This window comes from Podarcis liolepis (assembly GCF_965112155.1).
Source record: "Podarcis liolepis genome assembly, chromosome: 17".
Classification (NCBI taxonomy): domain Eukaryota; kingdom Metazoa; phylum Chordata; class Lepidosauria; order Squamata; family Lacertidae; genus Podarcis; species Podarcis liolepis.
The window spans coordinates 10,477,815-10,489,903 of NC_139571.1; the positions used below are offsets into that span (position 1 = coordinate 10,477,815).

Sequence of the window (12,089 nt, forward strand, 5' to 3'; positions counted from 1 at the left end):
CTTCAGGTTAAGAACAGTTTCAGGCTAAGAACAGACCTCCGGAACAAATTAAGTACTTAACCCGAGGTACCGCTGTACATGGAAGTTTGGGTCCATTGGAGTGCTTTTCACAAATGCTTCAGTGTGCGGTGCTGTGCAAAATGTGTGAGGCCCTGGGTGAACTTTGTGTCAGTTTGCATTTCTATGGAAATTTCTATGGAATGTACTACCACAACCTGAATGGCTTCAATGGGGGATTAAACAAATTCACAGAGGATAAGACTGTCGGGAACTGCTAGTCGCAATGGCTGTATGTACTGTTTCTGACATCTAACATCATGTACCTCACTTGGTTGGGTGTGGTGAGCAGGAGAGTGCTGTTGCACATGTCCCGCTTGTAGGTTTCCTGAATAGTAGAATCATAGACAGGGCCGTCTTTACCCAAGGGTGCAAGGGGTGCGGGGCACCAGGGCGCCGAATTCTGGGGGGCACCAGGCTGCCACCAACTGTGCCCCAGTGACTGTGTGGCTGGACTCCGGTGTCGCTCCGAATTTGCGTTGGCCGGATCTGGCAGAGAAGACGGTGCAGGGCCACTCCCTTCCCCTGTGCCTTCCCCGGGTTGCTCAGCCACGGGGCCCAGCAGCAATTCACCTCGCTCCACCTTTGCAACACCCCGCCCACCAAGCACAGCCAAGAAGGTACCAGGGTGCTGCCACCACTGTCCATCTGCACTGGGCACGCCGGAGGAGAAGGCCCCAGCATGACCAACCTTGACCCGCTGCTCTGAATGGGCAGCCACAGAGGAAGGAGAAACATAAGGAGCCCCGCCGTTCGGCCCCAGGCTGGGCTGATCCAGGCTGCAGAGCCCAGCGCGCAGAGCTGCTCTCCACTTGGCTTTTCCGTGGATCCATCCCATGCGCAATGCGGTTTTCACCCAGGGTGCGCATGGAGGTCGCCTTGCGCTTGCCTTTCCCAGGGCAGGAACGTGGGAAATAGTCACGAGATCAGTCGTGTCAAAATATGGGGGTGCTGGGCGGATCTTTGCACCCCGGCGGCGCATATGCTAAAGACGGCCCTGATCATAGAATAGTAGAGTTGGAAATGACCACAAGGGTCATCTAGTCCAACCCCCTGCAATGCAGGAAATTTTTTGCCCAACGTGGAGCTCGAACCCACAACCCTGAGGTTAAGAGTCTCATGCTCTAGTGACTGAGCTATCCCTTTGAAGGCACGTGGTAGAAAACTGGGGGGAAGAGAGCACCTGGACCAGATGGGTCTTTGGTCTCTTGTAGCGTGTCTCTACTTTATTAGTCCTTAACTATTTCAGCCTTGAGACTTTACATAGCCATTTCTTTCAGCTGTTTCTCAAAGAATTTGTGATTTATACTGCTGTTTAGTACCAGTCTTGTAGCACTCTTTGAACTGGGATTCCCAGAAACAAGCACAGCACTCCAAAAAAGTCTTCCCGGAGCTGAGTTATTATAGTATAATTTCCAACGTCTGGCAATGAGACTTCTGGTTGATGCAACCTGAAAAAATGTCATTCTCTTTTGTGCCATGCTGTTGACACAGTTCATTCTTCTGACACAAACAGTTTCTATAACATCCATCTCAGATTGGTTCAGAGCACACATCTTGAACCTTTGGAGGAGAGATCAAACATGATTTTTTTCTTGTGTCATCCAGTCCAGCACGGGAAGTGGTTCAAGTATTTGTTTCTTCGCAAGTTATTGTCCCCACATCTGAACATCTCAGAAATTGTTCTGTTCAAGCTCCCTTGTCTTTCAGTGTTGAAAGTGAATTGAGCCTATCTGTGTGATCTGGGAGTAAAGGTAAAAGCAGCGCTTTTTCCCTTTTTTAAAAAAAGGTTTAGGGGTACTCTCACTTTCCTTGTTGTTGTTTAGTCGTTTAATCGTGTCTGACTCTTTGTGACCCCATGGACCAGAGCACGCCAGGCACTCCTGTCTTCCACTGCCTCCCGCAGTTTGGTCAAACTCATGTTAGTAGCTTCGAGAACACTGTCCAACCATCTCATCCTCTGTCATCCCCTTCTCCTTGTGCCCTCCATCTTTACCAACATCAGGGTCTTTTCCAGGGAGTCTTCTCTTCTCATGAGGTGGCCAAAGTATTGGAGCCTCAGCTTCAGGATCTGTCCTTCCAGTGAGCACTCAGGGCTCATTTCCTTAAGAATGGATAGGTTTGATCTTCTTGCAGTCCATGGGACTCTCAAGAGTCTCCTCCAGTACCATAATTCAAAAGCATCAATTCTTTGGCGCTCAGACTTCTTTATGGTCTAGCTCTCACTTCCATACATCACTACTGGGAAAACCATATTGAAGTACTGCCCCTCAATGAGGCCAAACTTAGATTCACAAAATGTTGAGGGGTATGCGTACCCCTGAGTCCCCCCAGAAAAAAGCACTGGGTAAAGGTAAAGGACCCCTGGATGGTTAAGTCCAGTCAAAGGCGACTATGGGCTGGGGCGCTCATCTCGATTTCAGGCCAAGGAAGTCAGTGTTTGTCCACAGACAGCTTTCTTTTTTTTTTTATAAAATTTTTATTGGTTTTACAGATTTTTAAAGACAAACAAACACCTAAAAAGACATACAAACACGTATAGTTTCATAACATTTTTTCATAAACCTCTTTTCCAGGACTCCCCCATACCCCCCCTTCCTGCATCCCAATGTCCACAGTTTTTTAGCAACTTCTAAATATTCCTTTCCAACCTCTGTCATCTTAATCTTTTCTATAATCTAATCTTATATCACTGTGTCCCTTTTTTTTCCTGAAAACCTCGACATTCTAGCATTCATCAAGTTTATAGCAGTCCTTAAGATAGCTTTTAAATTTTCTCCATTCTTCTTCCGCCGTCTCTTTTCCCTGATCACGGATTCTGCCTGTCATCTCGGCCAATGTCATATAGTCCATCACTTTCATCTGCCATTCTTCCAGAGTGGGTAGATCTTGTGTCTTCCAATACTTTGCGATGAGTATTCTTGCTGCTGTTGTAGCATACATAAAGAAAGTTCTGTCCTTCTTTGACACCAGTTGGCCGACAATGCCCAAGAGAAAGGCCTCTGGTTTTTTAAGGAAAGTACATTTAAGTACCTTTTTCATTTCATTATATATCATTTCCCAGAAAGCCTTAATCTTCGGGCATGTCCACCAAAGGTGATAAAAGGTACCTTCAGTCTCTTTACATTTCCAACACTTGTTATCAGGCAAATGGTAGATCTTTGCTAGCTTGACTGGGGTCATGTACCACCTGTAAGTCATTTTCATAATGTTTTCCTTTAAGGCATTACATGCCGTGAATTTAATACCGGTGTTCCACAACCACTCCCAGTCAGCAGACATAATGTTATGACCAATGTCCTGTGCCCACTTAATCATAGCCGATTTAACTGTTTCATCTTGTGTATTCCATTTCAGCAGCAAGTTATACATTCTTGATAAATTCTTAGTATTGGGTTCTAACAATTCAGTCTCTAATTTTGATTTTTCCACCTGAAAGCCAATTTTCCTATCCTGTTTGAAAAACTCCATTATTTGATGATATTGAAACCAATTTTGTACTTTATGTTTCATTTTCTCATGACTTTGTAATTTCAGTTTATCTCCCTCTTGTTCCAAGATTTCCCAATACTTCGGCCATCCGACCTCCATATTGAGTTTCTTCACTGCCTTAGCCTCCACAGGAGACACCCATCTAGGGGTTTTGTTTTCCAACAGATCTTTATATCTTATCCAAACATTAAACAATGCTTTTCTAACAATATGGTTTTTAAAGGCCCTATGCAGCTTAATTTTATCATACCATAAATACGCGTGCCAACCAAATGCATTATTGAAACCTTCCAAATCCAAAATGTCTGTGTTCTCGAGGAGCATCCACTCTTTCAGCCAGCAAAACGCTGCTGCTTCATAGTACAATTTTAAGTCCGGCAGGGCAAATCCCCCTCTTTCTTTAGCATCTGTCAATATTTTAAATTTAATTCTGGGCTTTTTGCCCTGCCAGACAAATTTCGAAATATCTTTCTGCCACCTCTTAAAACATTCCATCTTGTCAAGAATCTGCAAGGTTTGAAACAAGAATAACATTCTATTTTTTTTTAAAAAAAAAATTTTTATTGGGTTTTCACAGTTTATATAGACAAAAACAAAACACATAACACCAAAACAAACATAAAAAACAACAGACATGAATAGTTCCCGAAAATCTTATTTTCTAACCCTGGTCCTTGACTTCCCCCCACCCCCTCCCTTGCATCCCTATTCCCAGGTTTATGTCAGCAAGTTGGCATTTCTTCCATCTCAATATTAGTCCTTTTATAAAAACAAAAATAGAATTTTCCCTAAGTTGGACCCCAATTCTCTTCCCTCGACTTCTCGTTTTTCCTTGAATAGTTTTCTTATTACTAATCCCCCTGGTCTTGAGTGTTGTTTAAATTTATACTTCCCTCCCTCCCATCCCCGTTTTGCGTCCTTTCCCAAGACATGTCCAAAGTAACAGTTTTTAGCCTGGATTCCGCACATCAGAGGCTCTCAAATCTCTTTCAGTCCCTCTCCGCCAGTTTTGTTGGTAGTCCTTTTTGTCTGTCATCAAGTCTCGAAAGATTCCCTTAACAATCAATCCAATCAGTCCATAGTCTCTTCCCATATTTAGAAGCATCTGCCGAAGAATCTCCACAAGGCCTAAGTCTTGGTGATAGTCAAAGTCAAAGTCAAAGTCTATGTGGAGGCCCCAATTGTACTTCTTTATTTCAAATTCCTGAATTCCATAACCTCCCAGGGCCTCCACTTTCGTCTTCTGTATCTTTCGTAGGCTTAAAATAAATTTAATCCAATAGTCTCCTTGCTTGTGTTCTCCTGATGTCGGCTTCTGGTTAGTATTTTCCCACATAACTTGTTCTCTTTCGTGTTTTGTCTTCTCCTCTTCTTTGTTTATTATTTCGGATTCAGCTGTGGGTTCTTTCTCACTCAGGTCCTCATTACATTCAGCAGGATTACTTGTTTCCAAATCCAAGGTCATCAGTTGTTTACTCATAGCTGTAGTCTGCTCCTGTAAGGCTCCCACCAGTGAGAACATCCTTTCAATTTCTCTCAGTATCTTTCCACCCACAGCCATTGTAATTCCACAGAATTCCCCCTAGAGGGAATCTGGTTACTAAGTGATCTTTTCTCCAACAATCCTCTGTCCTGTTATTGTTTCTTTGTTTCCCACAATTTTAGTTCAATTGTAACTCCTTTTAATCCGGAGAGGTCTTAAATAGCAATTTTTTCACTATTAACAGTCCATTTGACAGCTTTGACAGCTGTCAAATTCTGCTCCTCTATACAGGCTCCAAAGCAGATCGCTCCCGGGCCCGGGAGGGAGGGTTGTTTACCACAAAACAAAGACTCTTCCAACACTCCACTCTCCTGCTCAAATTTACCTTTCCAAATCTTGGAAGTTACTGTCTTTTTAGAACTCACCCTTTACAGGGTAGGCGCTCCAGCTTAGCTCTTATGTCCTTGCTCTGGATCGTCTGCAAGGGGGGGGGGTGGGGACTTCCTTTTGGCACACCCCCCCGGTCGTCTCGAATTCAGAAAGTAGAAGATTTTTAAAGTTCAGTTCCAAATTACTCACGGGTTCTTTTTCCAGTCCAAATTTCAAGGAAGGAAGTCAGCGCTCTCCAGTTATGGCTCGCGGCTTCGCTCAGCGGCGGTAGCGATCGACTCTCAGTGCCGCGCCGTCCCCCGTATCCCCTCCGTAGCCTTTAAAAAGGCTCATTGCGAATCAGGGGGGGCGCTTAAGGCACCCGCCGAGTCTTCAGTCCGCAGGCTTCCGCGCCTGCGGTTTTTAAGGGTCCCCGTGTCGCCGGCACGGCAAAGACCCATCCACCGCTGAGCCGATTCCCTCCGGAGCTCGGAGGGAATCCGCCATTCCCAGATCGCGCCAACCCGGAAGTGAAACAAGAATAACATTCTAGGCAATACATTCATCTTAATTACTGCAATTCGGCCTAACATTGATAATTTCAACTTTGACCATATTTCTAGATCTTTTTTAATTTCTGACCAACATTTTTCATAATTATCCTTATACAAATTCAAATTTTTAGATGTCAAATAAACCCCTAGATATTTCACCTTCTTAACCACCGTCAGCCCTGTCTCCTCTTGGAATTTCTCCTTCTCCATATCTGTTAAATTTTTTCCTAAAACTTTAGTTTTTTGTTTATTCAACTTAAATCCGGCTACCTGGCCAAACTGTTGGATTATTTCTAACACCTTTTTCGTACTAGTGTTTGGCTCTTGCAATGTCAATACTAGGTCATCTGCAAATGCTCTTAACTTGTAGTGTTTAGCTCCGACCTGTACACCTTTGACCTGCTGGTCATTTCTGATCATATTCAGCAACACCTCCAGAACCGAAATAAAAAGCAATGGGGAAATTGGGCACCCCTGTCGTGTTCCTTTTTCAATCTTGAGTTCCTCAGTTATTACATTATTTACAATCAACTTAACTTTTTGTTCAGAATATATTGCACCCATACCATTCTCAAAACCTTGGCCTACCCCCATCCCATGAAGATTCTTTTTCATAAAACTCCAAGAAATATTGTCAAAGGCTTTCTCCGCGTCCACAAAGATCAACACTGCTTTAGAGTTTATATCCACCTCTAGCTTTTCCAAAATGTCTATTATATTCCTTACATTGTCTGCTAGGTGCCTTTTTGGGAGAAAGCCTGCTTGGTTCTTATGAATCTTTTCCATCAACACTTTTTAAAATCTTTTTGCCAAAATGTCTGCAAAAATTTTATAATCCACATTAAATAATGATATTGGGCGGTAGTTCTTCAATTGGGTCTTTTCAGTCTCTGTCTTTGGTATGAGTGAAATGTATGCTTCTTTCCACGATTCAGGTGCCTTCTTTCCCTCTAAGATCTCGTTACAAACTTCCTTTAACGGTTGAATCAACCACTCCTTCAAAGATTTGTAATATCTGGAAGTCAATCCATCTGGTCCTGGAGATTTGCCCAGTTGCATATTCTGAATGGCACCCTCTATCTCTTGTTCTGTTATTCTCTGGTTCAGATCCATCTTACTTTGATGAGAGATTTTTTGTAATCCATATTTGTCAAGGAATTTATCTATATCTTCTTCATTTTGTAGTCCTTGGGCATAAAGTTTTTTGAAATAACTCAAAAAGCAATTTCTAATCTCATTGGGTTTAGATATGTTCTTTCCATCCACTTCTAGGCTTGTAACTGTATTCAGTTTCTGTCTTTTCTTCAATTGCCATGCCAGAAGTTTACCACATTTGTCTGCCGATTCAAATGTCCTTTGTTTCATTTGCTTTATCTTCCATTCAATCTCTTGGTTCATCAGTTCCATATATTGTGCTTGGTATAACTTAATCTCTCTCAAAATCTCCTGGGACTTTGGTTTTACTCTTAATTTTTTCTCTCCTTCCTTTATCTTTTCCAAAAAATTTTCCTTTTTCTCATTCTGTTTCCTCCTCTTTGTTGACAGCTTTCTAGATCATGTGGCCAGCATGACTAAACCACTTCTGGTACAACAGAACACTGTGACGGAAGCCAGAGTGCCCGGAAATGCCGTTTGCCTTCCCGCTGCAGTGGTACCTATTTGTCTACTTGCACTGGGATGATTTCGAACTGCTAGGTTGGCAGGAGCTAGGACAGACGAACGGAAGCTCAACCTGTCGAACCACCCACCTTCTGATTGGCAAGCCCAAGAGGTTCAGGAGTTTAGACCACAGCACCACCCACATCCCATTCCATCCCATCTGGGAGTACTGCTGGTGTGTCCCATTCTTGATTCCTCCTTTTCTAGCAATGAGCCAGTAGAGCCAATCAGCTTATCACATGGGTTTTCTGTCACATGATTGCTTAGTCTATCGTGCAATTATTTTTTGCTACACATCCTCATACATGGTAGTTTGGAGTCATAGAATCGTAGAGTTGGAAGGGACCCCAAGTTTCATCTATTCCTGCAATCTCTACTGTCTCTTTACTGAACTGTGAGACTTCCCTGTGTTTCAAATGTGCTTATATGCTTGGTTGTATTAGTATTGCTAGCAGGTGAAAATAGTCACCTGAGTCAGAATCTCATGGCTAGAGTAGGGGCTTTTCCCCCCACGAACAACTTGTCTTCCCCATTATTTCTTCAACACAAATTCTTTACATACTTTTAAAGTTTAAATACTTGCAGTTTTTAATAGTTTTAAAAAAATAAATAAATCATTGTTGTGTTCTTTTTTCTTCCTTCCTTTACTGAGAAATAAGTAAGTAAAGTTCATGGGTAATTTTTAATTATGCACAATAAGGCTTGTTTTAACATTCTATCCCTTCACTGCAGTCAATACCATTTATCTTGTCACATTAAAAAGAAAACCTTTCCCCCATCCTGTAATGATAACTTCCCCTCAAAACACCAGTTGAAAAATGTTTTATTGAAAACATTACATATTGATTAAGAGAGTCAGAATTAAATAGCTCAGTAAACAAAGAATCAGGAAATGCTGACAAAAGAGGAGTGTACAGAGGAAATAGGTAGGATTAAGATCTTCATCTGTAGCAGCAGAAGAAATTAGTAGATTCACTATATTACAAAATACATTAAATATTATAAAGCTAGCCATGTCTGTCAAGGACTGGGGTCCCCAAATCCTGGAAGCTGGCCCTTGTTGGTTTAGCATGTGCTAAGTGACCAGAAGGAGCAGGTGATGCTGTGGTCTAAACCACTGAGCCTCTTGGGCTTGCCAATCAGAAGGTCAGAGGTTCAAATCCCAATGACGGAGTGAGCTCTGGTTGCTCTGTCCCAGCTCCTGCCAACCTAGGAGTTCGAAAGCACACCAGTGCAAGTAGATAAATAGGTACCACTGCGGCGGGAAAGTAAATGGTGTTTCCATGCACTCTGGCTTCCATCACGGTGTCCCATTGCACCAGAAGCGGTTTAGTCATGCTGGCCACACGACATGGAAAGCTCTCTGTGGACAAACACTGGCCCCCTCAGCCTGAAAGCGAGATGAGCACTGCAACCCCATATCACCTTTGATGGGACTTAACCATCCAGGGGTCCTTTACCTTTTTTTTTAAAAAGTGACCAGAGTTGAAAACCAATCCTACTGCAAGGTAATACAGCTGCCACTACTTCTGTAGTCCAACCATTCTGGACCAGAGGACATTATTGACAATCACTTGAGATTCACAGGGACTAGAGCTTAAAAATCTTGACTCCCTGTGTTTGAGCCTCAAGCTCACAAAAATACTCAGTAGCTGTTTCACCAGGAGGCCAAGGAACTGGATCTGATACCAAGGCTTATACGAGAATTGAAGAGATACCGTATTTTTCACTCTATAACACACACCCAACCATAACACGCACGTAGTTTTTAGAGGAGGAAAATCCGTAGGCATGCCACCCGTAGGCATTCCCTCCATAACACACACAGACATTTCCCCTTACTTTTTAGGAGGAAAAAAGTGAGTGTTATGGTGCAAAAAATACGGTAGTTTAATTTTAAAATACTTAAAAGTAGCAGCATAAAAAGAGCCCATATTCCAGCAAATAAATACAATTAGAAAAGTACTGTTGGGAATTACAAAACAGAAGAACAATAACAAAGGACTTGTCCACACTTCTTGTCCTGTCTGTCACTTTCCCCTGGGAAAACCTGCTCTTTACCTCTGAATTAGAGCAAATGTCAATGCCCTTTTCCATGGATTGATGTTTGGTCCGATTCAGCAGTAAAGAGAAGGTTTCCCCAGGAAAAGTGGCAGGGCAAATGGAAAACCTCTTGGACCCGTGTTTTCTTGGCACAGGGCAAGCAGCAGTGTGGACGAGCCCTAAGCTAACTCAGCCTAGCTCTAATACATACCAAAAGAGCCGTTTTGAATCATATTTTGCATTTCCCATCCTGTGAGCTGGTCATCTCCATTTACTAGTTGTGATACTGGATGAATATGAAGGACGGCTATGCCACGGTCTTCCCCTTTCATGGCAGCCGATAGAGCAGCTTAGTGTCTATAGTTCTTCCCAGTACCAGAGCTCACCAGCAATAGCTTGGTGGGAATCTACAGAAAGACTCAAAGAGTAAAGACTGTATCAGGAATCTTGAGCAGCCATGAGTGGCTGCCGCAGCAGCATCCCATGCTAGCTAGGAGCATTATTCTCAAATGGACTTATTCATAGTTGCATGGAACAACATTACCCATGTTGAAATGGCTGATATTTCAAAATGACTTGCTATCCATGTTTGCTGGTCATGAGCTTCTGCAGGTACGCTTTGAGATTTTCTCTGTAAGGAACCCGAGCAGTTCAGTCTTGGTTTAAGGATCAGTTCTTAAGAAGTCACTTGGTAAAGAGCCATGCTGAGAGAATCTCTCTACACTAGCACCCCTATTCTCTTGAACACTTCTCTGCAAGCTGCCTTTCTTATGCACATCCCGAATGATATCAGTTTGCTTGACTGCTGGTGCCTGGCAAGGAGACCTACCTTGGCACACTCATGAAAATTTCTAGCAGTGTCAAAGTTGCACAAATTTACCAACAGAGAATAAACAGCAACTGCTGCATCACTCTTGGGACAAGCATTGCTGTTTGCTGCAAAAAAGAGATGCTTCGTCATAGGACTTTGCATCAGAGTTCACTGGGTGCTGAAATAGAAGGTAGCCAGAGATTGTGTTTGTGTTTGAAGTCCCTTTGATCTCCTGTTTGTGAATGGAAAGTGATGAATAGTCCTGAGAACAGATTCAGGTCCCTCTTCATATCAGTGCTCTGTTCCTCCTCTTTTGAAACCGCATCTTCTTTCATCTTTTTTTCTCTCTCCTTCTCTTCTCCAAATAGCTGGAAACACTCCTTCAAGATTTGGACCTGTGATCTCTTTCAACAGGTCAAGCAGCCTTGCTTGCCAAAATTTCCTGAACTGCGCCTGTCCAATGTCATAGGCACTTTGGGCTATGATGTCATCTTCAATAACTATCAGAAAAGGGCTCATGTATGGGGTACAGTAGAATGAAGAAGCCCTTACTACAAGGCAGGCTTGCAGTTCTCTGCTGGATACAACAAAAACATAGTCTACAGAGACATTTTTTTAAAATGCTGAGTTTGCCAGGAGTTCCAAATGCCATGTAGACCATGTGTGTGAACACGCATGTACAGAATAGCATGTTTCAGTCCTTCTCCCCAATTAGCCCATCACCACACTAGTCAGCTTTTGTATTTATTTACTTTTTATGTTGCAAACACACTTCCTTTTCACATCTGCGGCACAATTTCCCCCTTCTCTTCAAAAGTAAAATTCTTTATATGTGAGGTTTTGTCATGGTGCAAAACATTGTACTCTTGCTGTGTACTTATTTGCAAACTCTGCCTACCACGTGTTTTCCTGGCCCACCCAAATCAATTTGGCATGCTCTGTTTGTGCAGCTGGCAGCCCAAGGTCACTGTTAACTCGCGCTGCATTCTGAACTTCACCTGGTTCTGCATTTGCAAGATAACCCTGAAGTTGCTTTATCTGATTGCTCATCACGCTTTGAACTCCCAGGGAAAAACAGTTCTTCTTGGTCATGGAAGCAAATTTGAGAATGAAGTGTTGTCATGGGACAACTTAACTTGACTTAACTGATTGTATAAGCTAGACAGGTTGGTTTTCTCTGTTCTGCCTTGGCCAGACCCCACCTTGAGTCCTGTGTCCAGTTCTGGGACCACAATTTAAGAAGGATATTGACAAACTGGAACGTGTGCAGAGGAGGGCGACCAAGATGATGAAGGGTCTGGAAACCAAGCCTTGTGAGGAATGGTTGAGGGCGTTGGATATCTTTAGCCTGGAAAAGAGAAAACTGAGAGGAGAAATGTTAGCCATCTTCAAATAGCTAAAGGGTTGTCACATGGAAGATGCAGCAAGTTTGTTTTCTGCTGCTCTGGAGGATAGGGCTCGAACCAATGGATTACAAGAAAGGAGATTCTGACTAAACATCAGGAAGAACTTTCTGACAGTAAGAGCTGTTAGACAGTGGAACAGACTCCTTTGGGAGGTGGTGAACTCTCCTTAACTGGAGGTTTTTAAGCAGAGGTTAGGGACACGGGTGGCACTGTGG

The 12,089-nt window shown here is 43.0% G+C and overlaps 1 protein-coding gene across 6 annotated transcripts in view; it reads left to right on the forward strand.

Moving 5' to 3' along the window:
- KANK2 (KN motif and ankyrin repeat domains 2) overlaps positions 1–12,089 on the forward strand; it is a 92,320-nt gene that overhangs the window by 54,817 nt on the left and 25,414 nt on the right. The window lies entirely within an intron of this gene.